The sequence below is a fragment of the Monodelphis domestica genome, chromosome 3 (genome assembly GCF_027887165.1).
Source record: "Monodelphis domestica isolate mMonDom1 chromosome 3, mMonDom1.pri, whole genome shotgun sequence".
Lineage (NCBI taxonomy): Eukaryota > Metazoa > Chordata > Mammalia > Didelphimorphia > Didelphidae > Monodelphis > Monodelphis domestica.
Window position 1 is genome coordinate 60,410,765 of NC_077229.1, and position 27,028 is coordinate 60,437,792.

Here is a 27,028-nt window from a genome sequence, read left to right on the forward strand (position 1 = left end):
AGAAAAAAACTTCCTCCTGAATTTCCTGGAGGCAAAGCTTTGTGAAGTGAAGACTTGTGGACCTCGATTCATCATAGAAGCCTTGGGCTGGGGTCTCGTGGAGAGCAGCCTAGGAGAAAGGCCCCCCTCCAGGCAGCCCCATTCTCCTGGGTCCCACCCCCCAAATCCAAATCTTGTGATATAATGGGGAAAACACCGATTATATCAGGTCAGAAGAGCCTATGTGGCCTCCGAAGAGCCTGGTCAAGACTTTCCCGTCCTCCTCCCTCTCATCCTTGCTACAAAGATGGGGTTCAGTGGCCTCCAAGCCCCCCTCAACTCCTTGGTTGTCATGGGTGGTGAAGTCTTTCCCCAGGAGAAATAGGGGAGATTTGGAGGAGAGGGACAGGGATGGGGACTCTCTATTTGGGGCAAGAACGACAGCATGTCAGTCCGTAATTAGAGCAATAATTGGTGTTTATAAAGTACTTTTAGGCTCACAAAACACTTTCCATACATCAGCACAGTGCCTGGCACATGGTTAGCACTTACTAAATGCTCCCTGAGTATCTCATTTGAGCCCAGTGACAACCCTTTAAGGCTAAATCTTGCCGTAATTATTGTTATTATTATTATTCTCATTCCACTTGACAACTGGGGACACCAACACTAAGAAGGGTGAAATTGCTAGCAAATGGGGAAGCTAGGTAGCACAGTGGATAGATAGAGGGCCAGGTCTGGAGAGTGGTAAGGTCCTGGATTCAAATACTTTCTTGCTGTGTGACCCTGGGCAAGTCACTTAACCCCAATTGCCTCACCCTTACAACTCTATCTTAGATTTTAAACTAAGGTAGAAGATAAGGGTTGGGATTTTTTAATTGCTAGCAAGTATCTAAGAGAGGATTTAAAGTCAGATCTTTCTGACTCTCAGAGGCAGACAGAAAATACAATGAATAGAGCCCTGGGCTATATATAATATATAATATAATATAATATAATATAATATAATATAATATAATATAATATAATATAATATAATATAATATAATGTAATGTAATGTAATGTAATATAACATAATATAATATATTATATGATATGATACAATACGATACGATGTGATGTGATACAAAATAATGCAATATAATCGTACATAATATAATGTAACAACTTAATATAACAACTTAATATAACAACAATGTAACAATGCAGTATAATATGACATGATGTAACATATAACATAATATAACATAATTTTATGTTATATCATATCATATTATATATAATTAGGAAGGCCAGAGTTCAAATCTAGCCTCAGATATTTACTAGCTGTGTAAGCCTGGGCAAGTCATTTAACCTCTGTTTGCCTCAGTTCCTTCAACTGGAAAATGGGGTTAATAATAGTACCTATCTCAAAGGGTTATTGCAATGATCAAATGAGGAAATATTAGTAAGGGGCACAGCACAGGGCCTGGAATGCACAGAGTAAGTACTCGTTCCTTCTTTCAGGTCCAAACCATACAGAGAATAAGCCTGGGGTGTATGAAGGGCATTGAAGCATCTAGCTATAGCTAGAGGGTAAGGAGTAGAGAATAAAAAGAAGTAAACCTGGGCCTGGGACCAGAGAGCAGAAGGCATTGAATGCCAAGCAGAGAAAGTGGACAAAAAAATGGATTTGATTCAATATGATAATCATCAGTGACATAGACACTTCAAAAAAAAATTTACCTTCTGTCTTAATATCTATTTTTGAAAAAGCAGCAAGGGTTAGGTAATTAGGATTAAGTAACTTGCTCAGGGTCACATAGCTAGGAAGTGTCTAGGAAGATTTGAACCCAGGACCTCCCATCTGAGCCACCTAGCTGCCCTAATCTCTTAAGCCTTTTTTTTTAAACCCTTACCTTCCAGCTTAGAATCAATACTGTGTATTAGTTCTAAGGCAGAAGAGTTGTAAGGGGGTTAAGTGACTTGCCCAGGGTCACACAGCTAGGAAGTATCTGAGGTCAGATTTGAATCCATGACTTCCCATCTCTAAGTCTGGCTCTCAATCTACTGAGCAATCCATCTGCCCCCTACATAGACACTTGAAATGAGATTTTATCTATGGTGTTAACAAGGGGGAACAGCTAAAGTCACTGACTTGGGGCCTGTCCCCTAAGACCATCCAGAGTTGCTCTCTGCCACCTAAAAAACAAACCAAAACCTCAGTTAATATATTTTCCCCTGAAGTTAAAAGATCTGATTAAACTCTAGCACCAATTACTCTCAGCTGGTGTTTTCCTTGTTTATTGGCAAGGCTGCCTTTCATGTCTTCCTTCCTGAAGCTGGGAAAATTCTCCCAATTATCCAGACGACCTACCTACGGAAGTATCACATGTTGTGGAGAGCATCCATGCCTCTGGGGCATCTGGTACGCATGGCTACAGATCTGTGGTCTCTGCCATGCAGGGATTCCTTCCAGTGATGTGAATGGTAAGCCCATTCATCCTGTAGCAGGACCCTCAACCACAGAGTCCTCTAAATGCTCCACAAAGGGACCACTCAGTGGGCTAAGACCTTCCCCCACTTTCTCCATTGCTTGTCTCTCACTCTACCTATAACATATTTTCCCTGTTACACATTTCTCTGATTATATCCATACCAAAATGACAAACTCAAGTCAACAAAACTCCCCAGGACTGTTTTGCAATCAGAATAAAATATGTTGGGAGAAGGTCCAAAGATAGGAGCTTCTTGGGTTCAAATCTGGCCTCAGACACTTCCTAGCTGTGTGACCCTGGGCAAGTCACTTAACCCTCATTGCCTAGCCCTTATGGCTCTTCTGCCTTAGAACCGATACACAGTATTGGTTCTAAGACAGAAGGCAAAGATTGGAACCAATATGCATATATATACATATATATGTGGATCTGATTGAGGGCAAGAATGAGAGCCATGTCATATAGGTGTATATGTGTGTGTTTATATATATGTATATGTGTATGTGTGTGTGTGTGTGTGTGTGTGTGTGTGTATCACCATTAAGAGGTTTGACACTGAACACCACCTCTAGGACGATGTTCATCATCCTTGTAAGCTTCCCAAAGAAGGTGCCTTCTTTCTTGAGATGGACCCAAGTCCACCAGTCTACCTGATCCATTTCTTCAGGCTCCTCTACTTCCTTTCTTTCAGGAAGTAACTTCCAATAAAGATCATTTATCTGATGAAAGGAAGCCATTTCCTGGGAGGTTTACCTTAAATCAATTATTAGAAACTAAAATTAAGTAATTAAATTCAATTATTAGAATTCCTTTCTCATATACGTATGTGTCATATGTGAGAAAGGAATTCTAATGTATGTTATTAGTATATTATTATATATAATATATAGTATATAATAAATTAGTATATTAATAATAATAAGGTATGGCAAACCCCACATTTTGGTCCTAATTCAGATCCTAATACATACCTGTACATAGGTGTCTATATACGCACATTATGAAAGGGAATTCTTTATTCTCTTTGTCTATTTTGAGTTAACCAATCTAAGAAACTCCTACTTAACACTTTTTTAGCCATCAAGTAAGAGAATTCACAAGTTACTCACTTGGAGAGCTCTACTCTTTTAACCCAATCAATCAGAAACTTGCGAATCCTTTGATAAGAGTTGACACCTTCAGAGGATGAGAAGTAGATCCCACAGACACTGCCCTCCTGGGCAGTGCTAGGCAATTTGGAAGCTGTGATTGGCCCCTGTGAAGAGGGGAAGGGACAGGAAGTAATGTGGAAAAAGGACTATAAAAAGTCTTGAACTCCTTCAGCTGGGAGTCTCTGGCTTGAATCTTTGGCTTGGAGCTTTGACTGTTGACCTGATTCTTGGAGATGACTTTGGATTTGGACCTCAGCTTCAACTTGGGACCTTGGCTATTGGACTGGCTCTTGGGTGGGTGAGTAGTTGGCCTTCCTTTCCTGGCTTCTGGAGAGATTAGTTCCAAAAAGGCCTTCCCTTCTTGGAGGAGGCTGTGAGGGTGGAACACTGGGTCCTCCAGGGCTGAGCAACAGAGCAATATTTAGTGTGATAGAATAGACATCTTCTCTATCCTCTTTTTACATTTCTCTTTCATTCTTTCCACCTCTTTATAAATAAAAACTATTAAAAGTCATTTTGACTCGAGCTATAATAATTTAAATCAGCAGTCACCATATTATTTTAGAATCCTCATATATTTAGTCAAATCCTTCATTTAATTCCTTACAACATATGCAATACATACATGTACACTGAGATGGGTGTCTATTCTATTGTAATACACATACACAGAAACATATAAGATGAGTATACATGCTATGTGTATATTCTCTACATACACGATAGGATGTGTGTGCGCATTATACATATTACATGCACACACAATCTCGGTATGTTTCTGTGTCTATATACAGGCACACGCATCTATTACATGCATAGATAAGATGTATTTTTAGGCTTCTTGCACGGCTGAGTGCTCTGCTATTTGCTTTCTTTCTCTAATGGTACTGTTGTTTTGATGGGCACCCCGTGGTCCTAATGCTGTTAGCAGATGCTTTATGCTCTTACCACATGGCGGGAGTTGAACCTGAGCTTTCCTTCCCCATTTTAAACTTTGGCAGGGTGAGTACTAGAGTACTAGAGTACTAGGCTTTCACCACATTTTAAAGGTCAGTCTTTAAGGCTTGATCTGGGGCAGTTGAAAGTCCCCCTAAGCAGAGCGGGGACACGGCTCATTCAAAGGCCCTCGCTGGGCCTTGGCGTGTTCTGGAGGATGCCCAAGCTTCCCAGAGCCTTCATTTCCCTGTTGCAAGGCATGATGGCCACAGCTGTATCTGCCTGCCCCAAACCCATTTCCTGGGAAACTCTTCATTCCCCTTCAGACCAGTGCTCCCCGCTCACCCCCTGGACTTCGGAGGAGAGCTGTGATTTCAGGAAAGAGCCGTAATCCTACTGCCTTCTTCCAGTATCCAAAGGGCTCTCCTGCGGCGCAAATGCTGGACTTTTTCTGCTTGGCCCCAAAGAGTAGAACTTGCAGTTGGGAAGAGAAGTTGCCAAGAGGCGGACCAGCTGCATAAAGGCCAAAATCCTGCTTCTTCACAGTGAGATGTGGACCAAAGCGGCCTGGGCAGCCTCAGGAAGTGGCCCTTTCCCTCTTCCCCGGGTGAGTCTCCCAGCAAAGAAGGGCTGGCTCGCCACTTCTCGGGGAAGCCGGAGAAGGCATTGGCATTCCCCTTGAACCAGCTGGCCTCTGAAAGACCCTTTCAAAGACTCGGAGAGCCTGTGATTGATTCAGTGGGAAGCTCGCCATATTCCTTTTGACTTGGTAAAATGATGAGGCGATGGCGAGGCTTCTGTGTGAGCACTGAACTCAAAAGGTTGTGCAAGCATGAACAATTCCAACATTATACCGCTTAATCTGATGCATATTTATTGTTATGCATAATCATTTCAGGCCTGCATGGTAATTAGGCATAAATGGTAAGCAGCTCAGGGGAAAATGACTGTAATTAGCATTTCTTTTACATTCAGCCAAACCCAATTTTTACAGTTTTTCTCATCTTGCTTTATTAGTTCTCTGGATGCTCTAATCAGTGTCAGACACCGCCTCCCTCACAGGGCTGTTGTGGGAAAGTGCTCTATTAACTTTAAAGCACTACAAAAATGTGACTTATTGTTACTAAAAATAACATATGGGGCAACAGGGCAGCTCCATGGATGGAGAGCCAGGTCTAGATACGGGAGGTATTGGGTTCACATCTGGCCTCAGACACTTCCCAGCTGTGTGACCCTGGGCAAGTCACTTGACCCCCATTGCCTAGCCCTGACCATTCTTCTGCCTTGGAACCAATACCCAGTATTGACTCCAAGATGGAAGGTAAGGGTTTAAAAATAAAATAACATAGATGTTTCCTCTGATATCTCACCCAGAGTTTAGCACTCAGCACTCATGCTGTTGTTTATAAATTCATTTGTTCAATTCAATATGTATTCAACAGGTATTGATTGTGTTTACCAGGCACCAGGATACAAAGATAAAAACAATACCTGCCCTCAAGGAGCTTGCATTCTGTTGGAAGGCAGGAAATTCAACATGGGGACAGAGACAGAGAAAGAGAGATAGTGAGAGAAATAGAGAGCAAGACCAAGTGAGAGAGACAGAGAAAGGGAGGGAGGGAAAGAGAAGAGAGAGGGTGAGAGGAGAGACACAGAGACACAGAGACACAGAGACAAAGAAAGACAGTGAGAGTGAGAGAGACCAAGTGAGAGAGACAGAGAGAAAAACAGAGACAGAGAGAGAAAGGGAGGGAGGGAGAGAGAGGAGAGAGAGTGAGAGGAGAGACAGAGAGATAGAGTGAGAGGAAAGAGAGTGAGAGTGAGAGAGACAGAGAGAGAAACAGAGAGACAGAGAGAGAAAGGGAGGGAGAGAGAGGAGAGAGAGTGAGAGGAGAGACACAGAGACACAGAGACAAAGAAAGACAGTGAGAGTGAGAGAGACCAAGTGAGAGAGACAGAGAGAAAAACAGAGACAGAGAGAGAAAGGGAGGGAGGGAGAGAGAGGAGAGAGAGTGAGAGGAGAGACAGAGAGATAGAGTGAGAGGAAAGAGAGTGAGAGTGAGAGAGACAGAGAGAGAAAAACAGAGAGACAGAGAGAGAAAGGGAGGGAGAGAGAGGAGAGAGAGTGAGAGGAGAGACACAGAGACAAAGAAAGAGGGTGATAGTGAGAGAGACCAAGCCAGAGAGGAGAGACAGACAGAGAGAAAGAGAGACAGAGTGATAGAGTGAGAGAGACCAAGTAAGAAAGAAGATTTATTTATATATATATATATATATATATACATATATATATTCTAAATTCTATTCTATATTCTAAATATAAATTCTACATTTCTACAGATTTATATAAATTTACACACATTTTATATATATATATATAAATCAGTAGAAATTTAGAAATAAAAATAGGGGAAACTGAGGAGGAAGTGAGCATTAACAATTGAGGAATCATCAGAGGCAACACCTGAGGTGAAAGCTTTGAAGGAAGATGGATTCTGAAAGGCAGAGAAGAAGAAAAGGAAGGACATTCTAAGAATGCATCAGTACCTAGAGGTAAGCGAGAGAGTGTGCTGAATTTGAGGAATTAATGAAACTGGAGAAGACAGGATTACTTAGATCATAGAACTCATCAAAGGAAGCATAATGAAATAAGGCTGGAAAGGTAGGTCAGATCCAGCTGATGGCAGCCTTCAGTGCCAGATGAAGGAGTCTGTATTTTATTCTTCAGCCACGGAAGGGTTTTGAGCAGACGAATCTACTGCCAGAGCTCTGTTTTAGGACAAGGATTTCTGGGGTCTGAAGAAGCTGAATCAGAAAGAAGTGATTCAGGAAACCAAAAGGCCAATCTGAAGACTGTTTCAGTAGTTCAGGCAAGAGGCTCTGAAGACCTGACCTAAGATGGCACCCATGGAGTGGAAAAAGGTGGATGCCTCATTAAGTCTCAGAAATTCATTAACTATGAAGATGGGGTTGAATGAGAGGCAGGAGTCAAGGATGAGGTGACAAACCTGGGTGACTCTGGAGGCTTGGTGGCATCTCAAACCGAAATAAGGAACTTCAGAGAAGGGGCAGGAAGTCTGTTTATTTGAGGGTTTGTTTATTTTCAGGGGGCGGAATAGAAAAAATGAGTCCTGCTATTTTGTGTAAAGCCTGTCAGGAAGGTAGAGATGAATAAGAGAGGGAAGGGAGGTCTCTGCCCTCAAGGACTCACGATCTAGCTAGCAAGGTAATTATCATTATTATTATTATAACTGACATTTATATTGAACTTTAAGGTTTTCTTTGCGTTTCATGCACATCACCTATATATATATATATATATATTTGCTCTTTACAACACCATAGTGAGCCACTATTTCAGGAATTTTTTTACAGATGAGGAAAACTGAGTCTAAGAGAGGTTAAATGACTTTTCCAGGATCACACAGCTAAGAAGTTGCTGCATCAGGATTTTATCCCTGACTACATCCATGTTTCCCTTCTTTCTCAATAGCCAGCATTCATAAAGTACTTTAAGGTCTACCAAGTGTTTCACAGATATTATCTCACTTCTTTTCTCCAGTCTTCCCTTCCAGACAGCAATGATCCTAGAGTCAAAGGAGAGACACCAGAGTGGAGGACCTGCATCTTGGAAAAATCCCTTTGGTGACTGTGTGGTGGATGGATTGGTGTTGGGGGAGACTTGAGATGAGAAGGTCGATTGAGAAAGGATTTGCAATAATGCTACTGGGAGGGATGAAGGCCTGCCTTGGGAATGGGGAGGAGACATATAGGAGAGATGTTGGGGAAATAGAAGTATCATTGGAGTCTGGGCTCTTTGGCAATGAATTGGTATAGGGGGTAAGTGAGAGACATGAATTGAAGATGAAGTCAAGATTTCAAACCTGGAGGACTGGAAGAATGGAGGGGCCCTCAGCCCCCAAAGGGGGTCATCTCACTATGGCATTAATGGGGGTGTCCATGCCTTTCAGAGGGAGATGTTTTATGGTGCTGGAAGGTCTACCTCTGATACTTACTAGATGTGTGACCCTGGGCAAGTCACTTAGTTTCCTAACCTGAAAAATGAGGGATGGCCTCTAAAGCCCTGTCAGCTCTAAATCAATGGTCCTGGGATCCCTGTGATTTTTCAAGAACAAGGACTTTATCCTTTCCCCTTGGCAAATGGACTAGGGGACTCTTTCCTACTCCATCAATGTGATACCCTCAGTTATCTCAATGGGGATGTCCATTCATTGTAATGATTTCCTATCCTCTGTAATTAAAGTTTAACATACAGTATTCCACAAACAGCCTTTTTATTGTCAGACCATTGTCTGGTTATAACACAACACAACACAACACAACACAACACAACACAATATAATATAATATATATTTAATATAATAAAGTATGTTGCTATTATCTTATAGTACCTATTATAGATTATTTATATATTATATGTGTATAATATAGATAATATAATTATATTGATACTATATTAGATAATATATTATCTAGATTATTAGATTATATCTATAATATATAGATTATAGATAGATATATTATCTGTAATATATTATCAATATAATTATCTATAATATTATTTTATGTTTATTATAACAATTATATGTTATATGTATAATACATTATAATGTGTATATATTATCTATAGTGATACTATATAGCAATATAGAATTAAAAATAAATACTTTTATAAAATAAATATATTAAAATTACATGTAATTTTAATATATTAATATATTTGATATTATATATTATATGTGTGTCTATATATGTGTATACATATATGTAATATGTAGGGAGATACATTCAAATTCCTTAGATATTCTGACTCAAACTCTGAACCTTGTTATATTTAAAATTAACATATATCTACCCGTTATTATTTTTCATAAAGTTTATTAATAGAGGTCTATTAACCTAATAAGGTTTATTAATAGAGAAGCATAGATTTAAAGTCTTTTCCTTATTCTAAGTTCAGACCACGTGTAGCCTGTCCTATAGGCCTCTCTCTCTCCCTCCCTCACCTCTCTCCTCCAGCCCAGCTTCTGTGCCAAAAAAGCCCTCTAAGAGAGGGGAGGGGATGAACTTCCCTTGACACAGCCTTCACTGGCACCTCACGATGGAGTAAAACCCGCGTCTCAAACGTAGTTGTAGGAGATGGGGTCAAGAGGCCTGATTTGTCTTGGGGCCAGATCACTGAGGCCCTTGATGGTAGGCTAAGAGGATTGGACTTCCTTTTGGAGGCAACAGGGAGCTAATGAAAGCTTGTTAATAAGGAAATAACCTGAGGAAGAAGGATACTAGCACCTTCAGAAGGACCCAAAGAAGGTACTGGATAAGAAGTAAGAGCAAGGGCCTCCTTGGTGGACCACTGATCCAGTAAAGCTAGTTCTGGATTCTGGAAGAAGGTGCTGGTCCATAGGCTAACTGCTCTTGATCACACTATAGAAGTCCCTCCTCAACTAGTCATGCTATGAGTGGAGCCAAGATGGCAGCTACTAGCAACAAAAGCTGGCACCACTCTGACAATCCTTCCAAGTCATGGTAAAAACACTAAATAAGATGTTTCTTCAGGCTGAAGCCTAGTGGAATTTCAGAGTTCCTCATATCCTGACCTTCTTACCAATATTTTGATTTCATCATCCTATTATTTTCACTCTCACCATCATCATCATCATCCTTCATCCTTCTTTTCCTCCTCCTCCTCCTCTTCTTTCTCCTCCTTCTCCACTGGGTCCAGATCTCACCTTTGTTCAGCACTCCTCTCTACCTCATATTATACTTCTCAAATGAACTCAACAAACATTTATTAAGCACCATGTGTCATAATCCTTGTTCTTTAGAGGCTCACATTCTGCTGAGGGACAAAAAAAAAATGGGAACAGACATGAAAATGCTGTAGTGTAATGGAGGAGTATCAAAGAATCATAGTTTTCCAGCTGTAGGACCTTGGAAACCAGGGAGTCTAATCCAACTCTTATTCTGCAGAAAAGAAGACTGAGGCATTAGGAGGTTAAATCACCCACTGAGGGTTCCACAGGCAGGAACTGACCCTAGTGAGGTTCTAAATCCTTCCCCTCCCACACTGCCCTAGAGAGTGATATCACCTAGGTAAATCAGGAAAGGCTTTCAGCTAATGATAAAATAAGGATTTTTTTAAGATAACGATTTAAAGAGGTTATGTGTGTAATTAGAAAATCTTGAACCCTTAGACTTTATCTCCCAGAATCCTTTATCCTTCGTCCACATAGTGTCCTTGTGTGTTGTTTATATGGTTCTGTAATTCCACCTTTCTCTCTCTTTCCCCTCAATCCAGGCTCTGTTAACTCCCTCTTTGCTCTAGCTTTTATTTTCTTTTACTTCAAGTTTTTATTATTAATGAATCTTATTAAATATAATACTTGAGTATTTGGATATTAAATTTTTTTAATCTTACACATTGGAGTGGAATTCATTGTATGTGTCCAAGTTAAAGGCTGGGACTAAGTCATTCTTCTCTTCCTCATTCCTTAAAAAAAGAAAAAAGGGGGGCAGCTGGGTAGCTCAGTGGATTGAGAGCCAGACCTAGAGATGGGAGGTCCTGGGTTCAAATATGGCCTCAGACACTTCCCAGCTGTGTGACCCTGGGCAAGTCACTTAACCCCCATTGCCTAGCCCTTACCACTCTTCTGCCTTGGAACCAATACCCAGTATTAATTCCAAGACAGAAGGTAAGGGTTTAAAAAAAAAAGACAATAATCATGTTTTTTTAAACCTTTACCTTCTGTTTTAGAATCAATACTATGTACTGATTCCAAGGCAGAAGAGCAGTAATGAGGTTAAGGGACTTGCCCAAGGTCACACAACTAGGAAGTGTCTGAGGTCGGAGTTGAACCCAGGACCTCCAGGACAACAAAATTTTTATGTTTTTCTTTATAATGCTATTATGTCCTATTAATGCCACCCCATCCCCACTCTGGAATCCTAACATAACACAAAGGAATTGCTAAACCTAACAAAATATTTTAATTTTTAAAAAGATATTTTATTGTACTAATTACATATAATGACAATTTTCCACATAAATATTCTGAGGTTATAAGATTCAAATTATCTTCCTCTCTCCCTCCTTTCCTCCCCCCAGATGATAAGCAATTTGATCTGGTTTACATATGTATTATCATTTCCATATTGTTCATTGTAAGAAAATACTCATATAAAATAAAAATCCAAATAAACTAAAGTGGAAAATCATATGCTTTGATCTGCATCCCAACCCCAACATTTTTTCCTCTGGGGGTGAATAACATTCTTTGTCATAAATCCTTTAGAACTGGCCTGAATTATTGTATTGCTGAGAGTAGCTAAGTCTTTTACAGTTGATCATCCCACAATTTGCTGTTACTGTGTACAATGTTCTCCTGGTTCTGCTTATTTCATTCTGAATCAGTTCATGTAAGTCTTTCCAGCTCTTTCTGAAATCATCCTATTCATTGTTTCTTATATACTAAACAAATTAATGCAGAACATATCTATTGGTTATCCAAAATTCCCTACCCATAGTTCACTACCTTCCAATGAAGGGAAGAGGAAAAAAATGTTTCGTCATCAATTTGTGTCATCTTTAATCTGTGTTTGACCTATAACTTCTAGGATAGAATCTTGCACAGAGTAGGCCTATGGTAAAAGTTTATTGAATTGGATTAAGGACACCAAAGGTGACCTCCTCTGACTCCCCAGCTTAAGTGGGAGATAAACCTAAGTTGGCTTTGAGGAGGCCAATGACTACTTTAATGAGGTTGAGCAAGGACAGAGACAGAAAGAAACCAACCAAGAGAAAGGGAAAGAAAGTGAGACCAAGAGAGATAAAAACAGAAATAGAAGCAGAGAGGCATAATCAGAGAAATAGAGGCAGAGATGGAAATAAACTGAGACAGAGGACAAAGAAAGACTAAGAAAAAAGGACAGAGATAGACATAAATACAGAGACAGAAGAAGAGACAGATTAAGGGGATGGGGGTGGAGGGTGGGGCTGGGAAAGAGAGACCAAGAGAAAAACAGAGAGAGCTAGAGACAGAGAATGTGATAGACTAAGAAAGAAAAAGCGATCAATAAGGACAGAGAAAGAGACAGAAAAAGACAGAGATAAACAGAGAGACATATATAAAAAAAGAGACTGACTCCCCAAGAGAAACAAAAACTGAGACATATATAAAAAATGAGAGAAGGGGATAGAGAAACTGAAAGAGAGAGAAAGAAATCCAAGAGATAGAAACAGGAAGACAGAACAAGAGAGGGAGAGAAAGAGCAAGAAAAAGGTAGAGAGCCATATAAAAAAAGAGAGACAGAGAGACAGTACAAGAAAGAAAGAGAAAGAGACAGTATAAGAGACAGAGAGAGAGAGGCAAAGAGAAAAAGAGATAGACCAAAAGACATATACAGAAGGGGGAAAAATAGTGAGAGAGAGAGAGAGAGAGAGAGAGAGAGAGAGAGAGAGAGAGAGAGAGAGAGAGATGAAGAGAGAGAGAGAGAGAGAGAGAGAGAGAGAGAGAGGAAGAGAGAGAGAGAGAGAGAGAGAGAGAGAGAAGAGAGAGAGAGAGAGAGAGAGAGAGAGAGAGAGAGAGAGAGAGAGAGAGAGAGAGAGAGAGAGGAAGAAAGGAGGAGGAAGAGAGCGGAAGGGAGAGAGAGAAAGAGAGTTTCTATGAATTGAAGCATTTTCTTGGCAAACAAATGAAGTCCTGGCTTGGCTTCCACCTCCAGCAGGCTCTGCCAGCCCTGCCCCATTGTAAGCCCCCTTGCCCTTAGGGTAGAAGGCTTTACCTCTTCCAACCCTATACGTTGCCTCACAGGGGGTTTGCAAACAGGAGTCACTGATTAAGGCCTTGGTGACAGATGGGCTTAGGTTTTATAGGCTGCTATATCTGGAAGGGGCCATTGGCGGTCATCTAATCCACCCCTCTCATGATACAGATGAGGAAAATGAGGCCCAGAGATGAGAAGCAATCTCACAGTCAGGTAGCAGAAGAGTCACGACCTGAACCCAGGGCTCCCAGCTCCCAGGCCAGCATTCTTTCCACTGTATCCCCCCCCCCCCCAGCCTTTCTAGCCCACAAAGTCCTTTCACATTCATGATGTCATTTGAGCCTCCCAGCACCCTTCTAAGGTAGATAGAGTAAACTAATTATTAGCCTCATTTTACTGCTGGAAGGCAGCCAGATGCAAAATACAGCTCCAGTGGGGTTTGGAGGCTGCATGCCGGTCAGCCATCTCATTGCTCCCCTTCTATTACAGATGAGTAATCTAGGGCTGAGGGAAAGACAGGAACAAGCATTTATTTAGTGTCTACTACATGCCAGGCACTGCGCTAAGCGTTTTACAAATATTATCTCATTCAATCCTCACTACTCTGGTTGTTTTTGTTGTTCAGTCCATCTTTCAGTCTTGCCCAACTAGTTGTGACTCCATTTGAGGTTTTCTTGGCAAAGACATTGGAGCGGTCTGCCATTTCCTTCTCCAGCTCATTTTACAGATGAGGAAACTGAGGCCATTAGGGTAAAGTCAGTTGCTTATAAATATTTGAGGTTTTCTTAGCAAAGATACTGGATGGTTTGCCATTTCCTTCTCCACTAATTTTACTGATGAGGAAACTGAGGCCAACACAGTGAAGTGACAACCCAGGGTCACATAGCTAAGAAGTGCTGGAGACCAGATTTGAACTCAGGAAGAGGAGTCTTCCTGACTCCAGACCTCCTGCTCCATCCACTTCACCTCAATCAGCTTCTAAAAAAGATGTTAAGGAATTTACCCAGAGCTGTCTGGCCAGCTGAGTCAAACCTGGGCTCAAAAGGAGGTCTTTAAAAGCCAGTGGTGTCTCCACTTTCTAGGCACAAGACACCAGCTTGTGGGATGAAATGCAAGAAGAACTTGTCCTAAGTCTTGCTCTTTCCCCACCCCTTGGCTCCAGCATTAAGACGGCTCTTCCCCTCTCCTCCTCTTCTTTAAGGAGATCACTCTTTTCAGCCTTTTCCAGTGACTCACCCTTAATAACAGCTAATTATAACAGCTAGCATTTATATAGAGCTTTGAGGTTTGCTGTACTTTACAAATATTATCTCGGTCAAGTCTCACAATCTTGGGAGGTAGGTGCTATTATTATCTCTGTATTACAGAAGAGGAAAATGAAGTGACTTGCCTAGGGTCACACAGCTAGCTAGTCATGGTAATTACAAAAAAGTTTATGATTCTGGTGAGCAGGTGGAATAGAATGAATAACTAGGCATAAAACTAAAGAGATCAATGTTGTGGGGGTTTTTGCTGTTTTTTTTTTAAGGGCTAATGAGAATACACGCTATTTCCCAGATTAATACTCTTTGGTCTGAGATCGAGTTGCTGTGTGTGCTTTGGATGAATTCTGCAAATCTGGTTCTGGAATCCTCTCTGCTACCACAAACCCACCCAGTTTCCACTCAGTGTTCCCAATCTTCTCTTGGGATAAGCAGAACAAATCTAATTTTTGTTCAACTTAAACTCACTTCCAAAAGAGCCTTCAGGTTCTTTTGGACAGGCAGGTGGTGCAGTGGATAGAGCACCAAACCTGAAGTCAGTCAGAAGAACTCTAAATTCAAATCTAGACTCAGACACTTTTTAGCTATATGGAAAGTCATTTAATCCCCATTTCCTCATCTTTACTGTTTTTCTGTCTTGGAACCAACACACAGGATTGATTCTAAGACAGAAAATAATAATTAAAAAAAAATAAAAGACTTAATAGAAAGGATCGGCTAGGTGTCTCAGTACATAGAGCACCAGGCCTGAAGACAGGGGGTCCTGATTCAAATGTGACCTCAAACACTTCCTAGCTGTGAGTTCCTGAACAAATCACTTCACTGCCTAGCCCTTACCATTCTTCTTGCCTTGGAACCAATACACAGTGGTGATTCTAAGACAGAAGGTAAGATGTTTTTTTTTTAAGGTTAAAAATAACTAACGCCTCCCTCCCAGGGTTGTTTTGAGGATCAAATGAGAAAGTGTGTGTGTAGTGCTTTGCAGATCTTAAAGTTTTCTATAAAATGCTAGCTATTATCCAGAAAACACCAGTTAAAAGGACTATTTGCTCTTTATTTTCTTATCATGAATACAGGGGACTCTAGAAGATTTCAAGCAAAGATGAGGTAATCATATGCCATTACCCACAAATACTCCACTTCCATGCTTGTGAACTTTGAAATCTTAATTTTTGTTTGTCATGGACCCCTTTGGTAGCCTGGTGAAAACCTCGAACCCTTTTTTAGAATCACGTTTGTACATATTTTTAATTTTTTTTAACCAATTACATGTAATAACAAATTTCCCTAATGTTAAATTTAAATGTGGTTGAATTATGAATATTTATATAGGTGGTTGCCAGGGATTTAATTTCTAAATCCCAAAATGAATTACTAAAGTAAATGGAATTTATAGTAGTTTATTTACAATAGAAGGAAGATATTAAGGAAAAGAGAAAAGGGGAGAGTGAGAGATAGATCTCTGGCTTCTTCTGATATCAGATTTTCTAAGCCCCAGCCAGAGGGAAAAAGTCTCAAGACGATGGGTCTTTGGGTCACTAAGTCAGCCTTTCACTCACCAACAGTGACCATCTAACATGGAAAAGCAGTCTGAGGTCTCCTGCACAAGTTCCTCCAGGGGTGCAGTTCCTCCAGTCCAACTTCGAGTCAGAGAATCTTCCATCCAACTCGAATCTCTAATCAAATATACCTTCTTCTGGCCTCTGGTATCTTTTTTTTTTAAAACCCTTACCTTCCATCTTGGAATCAATACTGTGTATTGGCTCCAAGGCAGAAGAGTGGTAAGGGCTAGGCAATGGGGGTCAAGTGACTTGCCCAGGGTCACACAGCTGGGAAGTGTCTGAGGCCAGATTTGAACCTAGGGTCTCCCATCTCTAGGCCTGGCTCTCAATCCACTGAGTCACCCAGCTTCCCCCCTCTGGTCCTCTTTTTAAAGATCTTTTTCTCTTATGTCACCTCCCCTAAATTTAACATCTATCAATCACAGCAGATGCTTTTCTCCAGGAGTGCCCACTCTTTAGTTCACACCTTCTTTGGTTAGATTATACCTTTTTGGGTTACTTAACACCTTTTTTGGTTAGTTCACCTTTTGTAGTTACTTACCACCTTTTTGTAGTTAAAATGAGTAGATCTACTTCAAATAGACTGGATTACAATTCAATCTCCTCAATAAAGGAAGAGTTAAGTATCTTTATTGTTACAATCAGGAGATATAGCTAAATCCAATCTTTACACTAAGTGATATGATTGAATTTATCTCCCTCCCTCCGTCCCTTCTCTTCCTCCTCCAAAGGCTGGCAGGTGTTTTTAAATGTATAAAGTTAAATGCATAGGATTACAAAGGAAACCAATTATATTGAAATAAAATTATCCATTATTTTTTAAAACAGTTTCCACAGGAAGGAATGATGAACTGGAGGATCTCTGTATGAACTGGAAGAACCTCCAAGAATTGATACAGAGTGAAATGAGCAGAACCAGGAGAACACTGTACACAGAAAGTGAAACATGGTGGAACAATCCAATGTAATTGACTTTGCTAATACAAAACAATCCCAAGGGACTTATGAGAAAGAATTCTGTCCACATTGAGAGAAAAAAATGAGGGAGTAGAAACACAGAAGAAAAACAAATGACTCATCATTTGTTTATATAGAAATATGATTTGGGGTTTTGGTTTTAAAAGATTGCTCTATTGCAAAAATGAAGAGTATGGAAATAGGTATGTTATAACATTTGTATAATCCAGTGGAATTGCTAGTTGGATCCAGGAGAGGGGAAGGATGAGGGGGGAGAAAGAAAATGAAATATTTAAACATGGACAATATTTTTAAAACTAAAATTAAAAAAAAAAAACAGATTCACAAGGACAGCTAAATTAGCACAATGGATAGAACACTAGACCTGGTGTCAGGAAGTTCTGGGTTCAAACATAGCCTCAGACACTTCCTAGCTGTATGACCCTGGGCAAGTCACTTAACCTCCATTCAGCCTAGCCCTTATTGCTCTTCTGTCCTGGAATTAATATACAGCATTGATTTTAAGACAGAAGATAAAGATTTTAAAAAAAAAAAAGGCTTAACAGATTTGGGCAGCTAGGTGGCTAAATGGATAGAGATAGAAGGTCCTGGATTCAAATGTGACCCTTCATACTTCCTAGCTATGTCACTTAACCCCCATGGTCTAGCCCTTACCACTCTTCTACCTTAGAATTGATACTAAGAAGATATGAGTTTTTTGTCTGTTTTTTTTTTCATCTTTATTAGCTTTCTTTTAAATTTTTTTCAATTATATATAGAAATAATTGACAATTGGTTGTTTTTTTTTTTTACATTTTAGGATTTCTATTTTCTCCCCCCACTCCCCTAAGACAGTAAATAGTCTGATAAAAATGATACCCATTCTCAGTGAAGGATTAAAAAAAGATATTTACTTTGTGCCAAGCACCCTGCTCAGCCCTGAGAATACAAAGATAAAAAAAATGAAGCTTCCTCTTTGGCCATCCACACTGGGGCTCATCGGGTGCTGGGGCTCCTCAGAGGGCCAGAGTCAGGGGTCCCCATGGAAGGGCAGCCCTTGATTGTGTGTCGGGTCCCGGGATCCTCCTCCCAGCTCTGCCACTTACTAGCTAGCTGCTCAACTTTTCGCCAGTGGCTCGAGGGCTTGCCGCAGCCGGCCCCTCAGGGCCCTTCTCATGTACGTGGCCAGATGACAGAGATCCTCAGGGAGGAAACCGAAGGCCCGGGTTCTGCTGAAGTCGTGGTTTGAGACTCTAATTGCTTTCATCTTTTACCAGCATCAATAATACATGCTACCCGGCCCACATGGTCCTTCACCACCGCCGTTATTAAAACAATAAAGCAATATCCGAGGGGTGGTTCCTAGGAGCTAATAGCCCCTCTGGGGGATGAGCGACACCCACGAGACACCTTAATCTTATATATAAAAAAGACCCCCCCATCGCCTTCCCCTCCCATCATTTCATACGAGTCGGGTTTGGGGGCTGTTCACGCTTTCTCCTCTGGGGCCCCCGGGAACCCAGAAGGAGGAATGGTCTAGGCGTCGTGCCCCTGTCGGTAGAAAGAACAGCCCACCTAGATCGAGAGATCCAGGATGGAAACCACGTCCGACCGTCTGTACGTCCGTCCGTCCATCCCTGCCCGCTGAGGGCTCCTCAGGGACGTCATCGACGTCGGGGTCTTCCATGGAGAATCCGCTTCCTCCCAAGCCAGTGTCTCGTCTGCTCTGCGCTTTCTCTCCCCTCTCTGAAAGCCACCAGTCGGGCTCTCGTTCACCCCGGAGTCTCCCCATTACTGAAATTCTAGCCACAATACAGTCGGCCTCTCGGAAAAGGAAGACGCCATTGGGGGCCCCATTGTTCAGCGGGCAGTCTTTGAGACAGGGCGACCGCGGGTCACTTCCGGTTGATGTCCCAGACGTCTTAGCAGCTCGTTTCCTGAGGGCTCAGCCCAGGGTTTGGCGTGTGGTTGTTCACGTTCGACTCGCTGTGGTCAGAATTCGGGTTTTCTTGGCAAGGAGACCTGGGGTAGTTTGCTGTGTCCTTCTCCAGCTTGTTTGACAGATGAGGAAACTGAGGCAAACAGGGAGAAGTGACTTGTGTGGTTAGTAAATGTCTGAGACTGGATTTGTCCTTGTGTCTTCCCAACTCCAGTCCTGTGCTCTATCCGGCACTGCCTAAGCTGTAGTAGGTGTTTAATAACTGTTGTTCATTTATTCATCTGTAAAATGATCTTTAGATGGGACTCACCTTGGAATCAGCGAGTCTTGGGTTCAAATCCCACCAAAGATACTTCCTTTGGTTCTGACTCTGGGCCAAGATGTTCAATCTTGTGTCTCCTGTGAGTGGGGAGCAGACTTGACCTTGAAAGCCCTTTCCAGCTCCATGACTGAGGCAGAGCTTTAAAGTGGGAAGGAATCAGCAAGGTCATCCAGCCCACACACAGACAAACAGGCCCCATTTTACTGAGGACACTGAGGCCTTGACTGTTGAGGTCACACAATAATAATAATAATAATAATAATAATAATAGCCATTTCTATAACTTGCCATCGTTTTCCATGCACAATATCACTTACTCCTCAGGAGGACCCTATAAGATATGCACTATAGCTATTATCATTATTCTTATATTTCTTATATTATATATATATATAATATTATATTTCTTATATTATATATCATATCATATTATATTAATTATATCATATTATATTAATTATATTATATTATATTATATTATATTATATTATATTATATTATATTATATTATATTATATTATATTATATTATATTATTATATTTCCCTTGTCCTCAAAGAGCTTACCTTCTATTAAAAGGAAATTTTGCATACTCTTAGACCCAGCTACACCCCTATTTAGCTTTGTTTCCCCATGTGATCAGAGAAAAAGGGAAAGTACTTAAATGTTCTAAAATATTGATAGCAGCTCTCTTTGTGGTGGCAAAGAACTAGAAATTGAGGGGCTGCTCACCACCTGGGGAATGGCTGGACAAGTTAGGACATATGATTGCGATGGAATATTTTTTCATGATAAGAAATGATGAGAAAGTTAATTTTTTTTTAAGATGGAAAGACATGAAATTATGAAGAGTAAAATAAGGGGAACCAAGAAAACATTAGATAAAGCAACAGAAATATTGTATGAATAACTGTGAATGTCTACCTCCAAAGAACATGAAGACATAGTTTTATGTATACATTTATTATTATTGTTAATTTTTTTGTCAAATGGTATGTGGGGAAGGGAAAAGGCAGATACTTGGAAACTTTAATGTAACGAACAAATTTTAAAAGTAAAAACAATTTTTAAAAAAGGAATCTATGTGTACACCAATAAGTTAACAGAAAAGATATACAAGCTAATGGTGGTAGGAGGGCATTCGAAACTGGGGGATGAACCCAGATCCTCGGACACTAAAAATCCTGCAATCCTGGCCTTTACACCGAGCTGTGTCCGGTGACAAGGAGCCAAGAGTGTAATTAATGATGCCTCGCCAGGCTATCCCAGAATCCCTCCAGGTAGTTGGCGTTTCGGGGCCGAATCAATCTAGGTCAAAGCCTTGGTCGGGGTCTTGGATGTGACAACTCCTTCGCCCAATCAGACCACACTGTCTATATCTCGGAGTCCCGGAGCGATTTCTGAGCCTTCTCCAGTGTTAGAGGTGAGATCTGAACTCAGGTTTCCAGATTCCAAGTCCATGACTCAGTTCCCTTTGCCTTGGGGGTCAAAGATCAAGAAGAAAGTCTAGAGCGAAAGAACCAGTCTTGTGAGGGAGGCTCAAAGTCAGCCCTTGGGGTTCTCCGACAGTCAGGGGCTGAGATTACAAGCAGATGTGCACGGTTGCGTCCTAAATTCCGTGCAGGGTGTGCTAATGATTTATTGTGAGCGGACATCAGTCCAGCTGCCCGCCTGGAGACCGCTGCGGCTTCCCTGTCAGAGATCAGTCAAATCCTGTTTGAAGGGGGGGAGCTTCTGCCGAGGTCGGGGAGAGAGGCAGATAATGGAACCCACCAGGCTTTCCCTTTTCACACGTTCTCCATCAAACAGCCCGAGGGTTTACAAAGCGTTACCCGCAGCGGGGAGAGAGCGAGAGCTGCCAGAGAACAGAACACTGCTGCTGCTGCTGCTGCTGGGAATGGGGGTGGGCTCGGGAGGTGGGAGTGGGGCGGGGGGCCGGGGGGGGGGGGGGGGAGGTAGGGCGGAGATCCGGGAAGAGAGGGGGCTGCAAGCCACCTGCCTGCCTACTGACGAGTCTCTGCTGAGCACTGCCCCGGGCCATGATACCGAAGACCAACATTGCCATCTAGCGGTCAGAATTCAGAAGCGAATCCTGGCCAGTGTCGCTCACTGAGCAGCTGTGGGCTATTCACTGACCACCTTGGCCATCTGGAGCGGCCACAGGAAGAGAGGAATAATTAGACTGCTATCTCAGTGTGTGGTGGCTTCCTGAGGAGACAGAGAATGGGGGAAGCGGGAGGAAGAAGAGATAGGGAGCAAAGCCTGTTGGCATGGTTCTGAAGGTTCTAGAGGGACTTTCAAGGGGGCAGCTAGGTAGCCAAGTGGATTGAAAGCCAGGCCTAGAGAAGGGAGGTCCTGGGTTCTAATATGGCCCCAGACACTTCCTAGCTGTCTTAACCCCCCCCCAGTGTCAAGCCTTTATTGCTCTTCTGCTTTGGAACCAATACTGGTTTTGTTTCTAAGGTGGAAGGTGAGGATTTAAAAGAAAGAAGTTATTCTTCTGCCCTAGAACCAATACACAGTATTGATTCCATGAAGGAAGGTGAGAATTTAAAAGAAAGAAGTCATTCTTCTGCCCTAGAACCAACACACAGTACTGATTCTATGAAGGAAAGTGAGAATTTAAAGGAAAGAAGTCATTCTTCTGCCCTAGAACGAATACACAGTATTGATTCCATGAAGGAAGGTGAGAATTTAAAAGAAAGAAGTCATTCTTCTGCCCTAGAACCAACACACAGTACTGATTCTATGAAGGAAGGTGAGAATTTAAAAGAAAGAAGTCATTCTTCTGCCCTAGAACCAACACACAGTACTGATTCCATGAAGGAAGGTGAGAATTTAAAAGAAAGAAGTCATTCTTCTGCCCTAGAACCAACACACAGTACTGATTCCATGAAGGAAGGTGAGAATTTAAAAGAAAGAAGTCATTCTTCTGTCCTAGAACCAACACACAGTACTGATTCCATGAAGGAAGGTGAGAATTTAAAAGAAAGAAGTCATTCTTCTGCCCTAGAACCAATACACAGTATTGATTCTATGAAGGAAGGTGAGAATTTAAAAGAAAGAAGTCATTCTTCTGCCCTAGAACCAATACACAGTATTGATTCTATGAAGGAAGGTGAGAATTTAAAGGAAAGAAGTCATTCTTCTGCCCTAGAACCAATACACAGTATTGATTCTATGAAGGAAGGTGAGAATTTAAAGGAAAGAAGTCATTCTTCTGCCCTAGAACCAATACACAGTACTGATTCTATGAAGGAAGGTGAGAATTTAAAAGAAAGAAGTTATTCTTCTGCCCTAGAACCAATACATATGGAGAGGATGTGGCAAAATTGAGACACTAATGCATTGTTGGTGAAGTTATAAACTGATCCAACCATTCTGGAGGGCAATTTGGAACTATACTCAAAGGGCTATAAAACTGTACATACCCTTTGAGCTGGTCTGTATCCCAAAGAGATAATAAAAAAGGGGAAAGGACCTACTTATACAAAAATACTTATAGAAGTTGTTGTGTTGGCAAAGAACTGGAAGTTGAAGGGATGTCCATTAATTGGGGAGTGGATGAACAAACTGAGGTATGTGATGGTGCTGGAATACTATTGTGCTGTAAGAAATGATAAGCAAGATGATTTCAGAAAAAGCTGGAAAGATCTGCAGGAACTGATGCAGGGGGAAATAAGCAGAACTGGGAGGTCAGTGTACACAATAACAGCAATATTGGACAATGATTATCTGTGAAAACTTGGCTACTCTCAGCAATGCAATGATCTGGGACAATCCTGAAAGACTTATGATGGGGAATGCTATCCACCTCCAGAGAGAGAACTGTTGCAGCCATCTTTCACATCAGTGTATTTATGGTCTTATTTTGGGGTTTTGGTTATGTATGACCTTGCTCTTACAACAATGACCAATATGGAAGTGTGTTTTGTGTGTCAATAAAATTAAAAAAAAAACAATACATAATATTGATTCTAAGACAGAAGGTAAGAATTAAAAAAAAAAATTTGGGACTTTTAAGAAAGCTAACCTTCCTCAGTCCTCAGCTTCCTTTCCCATGCCCGAAAGACTTATACCTAAGTCTGGGTCAGACCACTGTCTCTAGTTACACCATCACTAGCTTTGGCCACTCTGCCCTTGACTACTGGAAATTTATTCCTCACTCATCTTTCCAGCTTGCCATTCTCCCCCATCTTGCCCACCTCCCTGGCAAGATTTCTATTATCCTCTCTAAACTGGTTACCCTGAAAGTTGCTGACTCATACAAAGGCTTTTTGGGGATTTAGTTCCCCAAATCAAACATGAAATCCATTCCCTGAGCCCAACTTTTTTTTTTTAAACCCTTACCTTCCATTTTGGAATCAATACTGTGTATTGGCTCCAATGCAGAAGAGTGGTAAGGGCTAGGCAATGGGGGTCAAGTGACTTGCCCAGAGTCACACAGCTGGGAAGTGTCTGAGGCCAGATTTGAACCCAGGACCTCCCGTCTCTAGGCCTGGCTCTCAATCCACAGAGCTACCCAGCTGCCCCCCTGAGCCCAACTTTTTACAGAAATAATACCACCAAATTCTGTTGGTCTATATAATATTCATTAGTGTCTATAGGAATATTTTCAATTGTTGCAGTATAATATGTTAAATAAAATCAGATTTATTTAGGGATGTGTACTGCAACAATTGAAAATATTCCTATAGACACTAATGTTCCTGGAGTATAATAGTCATTGGGACAGTTAAGTGGAATAGTCAATAAAGGACCAGGCCTGGTCAGGAAGACTCATTTTCCTGAGTTAAAATCTGGTCTCAGATACTTATTAGCTATGTGACCCTGGGCAAGTCACTTCACCTTGCTTGCCTGTGTTTCCTCATCTATAAAATGAGCTAGAAAACGAAATTATATCATTCTAGTGTCTTTGACAAAAGAACAATAAAAACAAATGGTAGTAATTATGGTAGTAATATAACCAAGTCCCATATTTTCATGTAAGTTGGAGCTATATTGTATAAATATTCTGGGGAAAATATTACACAGAAAGCTTTTGAAATGTTGGAGTAAAGACTGATTGACAGCGAAGGCAGTTGGAGGGGAAAGGGGAGGCTTAGAGAGTGGCAGTTGCTCTCCAGGGTACTCTTTCCTGGCCCTTAGACTGGAAGGAGTCTCTCCCTGACTCTTGGAAGAGAAACTACTCTATTCCTGAATTTTTCCCAACTGTTTGCTCTACCTGGATTCCTGTGGGATTCCTGTGGACCATGTCATCGAACAAAAGGATTTAAGGGGAGTGGTTTGAACTGTAAGGCCAATCTTTAGGAACATTAGCTGAAAGAGCCAGGCCCAATCAGCTCTGAAAGTTAGAATCTTTCTTCCCACTTGCTGTCTACTGCTAAAGACTTTGAACTTAAGAAAGCTAGCATAGATATAGTATAGAAAGGAAATAAAGAAACCCTACACCAACCTGTAAGGCCTGGGCTCAGTTCAAAAGTTGAGAGAGACTGAAAAATCAATCTGTGATAAAGTATAGGGCAAATCCCTATTCCCTCTACCCTGATACCTTCCTGATTTAAATTTCTAATTAAATCATCTTTAGTGAATTAAACTCAGTCAGATAATCTTTATAAGGGTGAGGGAACCCTGAAGGGAGTAAGGATTTTTTAGGGGAAAATGTTCTCTGTAACCTCAAGTACCCTAAATCTTGAGGTGCTCATCCATGCCTCTCCACCCTTTCACCCTGGTATATATCTTTTAAGTAGAGTATTGTCTTACCATATATGCATATATATATATATATATATATATATATATATATAGGAATTAAATTATGGGTCGGACTAAATATATGAGAATTCTATGATAATACTGTGGTCGGCAATTTTAAAATTAATACAGCCCAAATTAAAATGACTTTTAGCAGCTTTTATTTACATAAAATGTATAGAGAGTGAAAGTAGAGAAATGTGAAAGAGGGTAGAGTAAGAAGTCTAGTTTATCACCCTAAATGTTGCTCTGGTCCCCGGCTCAACCCACACAGGGTTCCTTAACCCCTCAGTCAGAGAACTTGGTGGTGAATTAAGCAAGGGTTCAATCCATGCAAGGGGAGGCCTCTCTGGAACTAATATCTCCAGAAACCAGAAAAGTAGGGTCAGCTTTTCACTTACCCAAGCTGAAGCTCCAAAGGGAGAAGCTCCAGGAGCAGTCTTAACAGAAGCAGTCCAAGAGCTGCAGTCCCAGTCCAAGTTCCTTCAACCCAAAAATTCAAGATGAAGACCTCTCAGACAGGAAGTTCATCATCTTTTATAGTCATTTTTACATCACTTCCTGTCCCTTCCTCCACTTTAAGATGACCAATTGCAGTCTTTAAATTTGCTTAGCACTGCCCAGGGCATGGCCAGTTGCTTCTGGAGTTGTCACCCACTTTAGTAAGTGGATTGTGAACCTCCCCTGCTTAGTTTTAAGTAGGGATATCTATGCTTTTGGTTGATTAAATTTAAAAGCAGGCAAAGGTAGAGTCAATCCCATCTTTAATATATATATATATATATATATATATATATATATATATATATATATATATATATATATATATATATATATATATAGGCACTAGGTTGAGGCAAGAATTGAAGACTTTCTCTCAAACATATAAGCAATCCCATTGCTAGTGTTTTTGTTTCCTTTCTTTCTACCTACAACAACTCTGCCCAAATATTTTATTTCACACTCCCTGCTCTTAATTTAAGCTAAACTTGGAGCTTGGAACTTGATTATTCTCTGAAATTTTAATGAGCCTTACTCATTTCTTTCTCTTTTTCTAAAAGCCCTTACCTTCTGTCTTAGAATTAATACTGTATATTGGTTCCAAGGCAGAAGAGTGGTAAGGGCTGGGCAATGGGGGTTAAGTGACTTATCCATGGTCACCCAGCTAAAAAGTATCCAAGACCATATTGGAACCCAGGAGCTCCCATCTCTAAGCCTGGCTCTCAATCCACTGAGATACACCCAATACATCATTTTCAAGAACTGTCTTGGTCAAAAAAATCCATTGCTCTGGGACAGACTTGGTCATGAACTTTTCTAAACTTAGCTTGGCAGGCCCTTGGCCAATAGATATATAATCCATTCATGGCCTCTTTCCTTTGTGAGGCTTTAAAATTTAGCGTTTATGCTAAGTATGGGAATTTTATAGTAATATTATGGTCCTCGATTTAAAGATATTATAACTTAAGTTAAAATTACTTTTAGTAGATTTTTTTACAAAATTGTGGAAAGAGTGAAAGTGGGAAAATGTAAGAAGTTAGAGAATTATCTAGCCTATCACCCTAAATGCTGCTCCAGTGTGGGGGCTCAGCCCTGGCAGGGCTTCACCACATCCCTTGTCCCCACATGGATTTTCTGGTAATCTTCAGTCAGAAGTCCACTGGTATCTTCAGCAAAGGTTCTACCAACACAGCCTCCTCCAGAAAAGGAAAGCCTCTCTGGAACCAGTCTCTCCAGAAGGCTGGAAAGGAAGGGCATCTACTCACCTAGTCCACTGACACAGAGTCTCCCAAGGCAAAGTCTGAAGGCAAAGTCCCAGGGAGAAGATCTAAGCCCAAGATCCAAGCCGAAGGTCCCCTGGACAGGAAGTTCAGGACTTTTTATAGTCTTTTTCCACATCACTT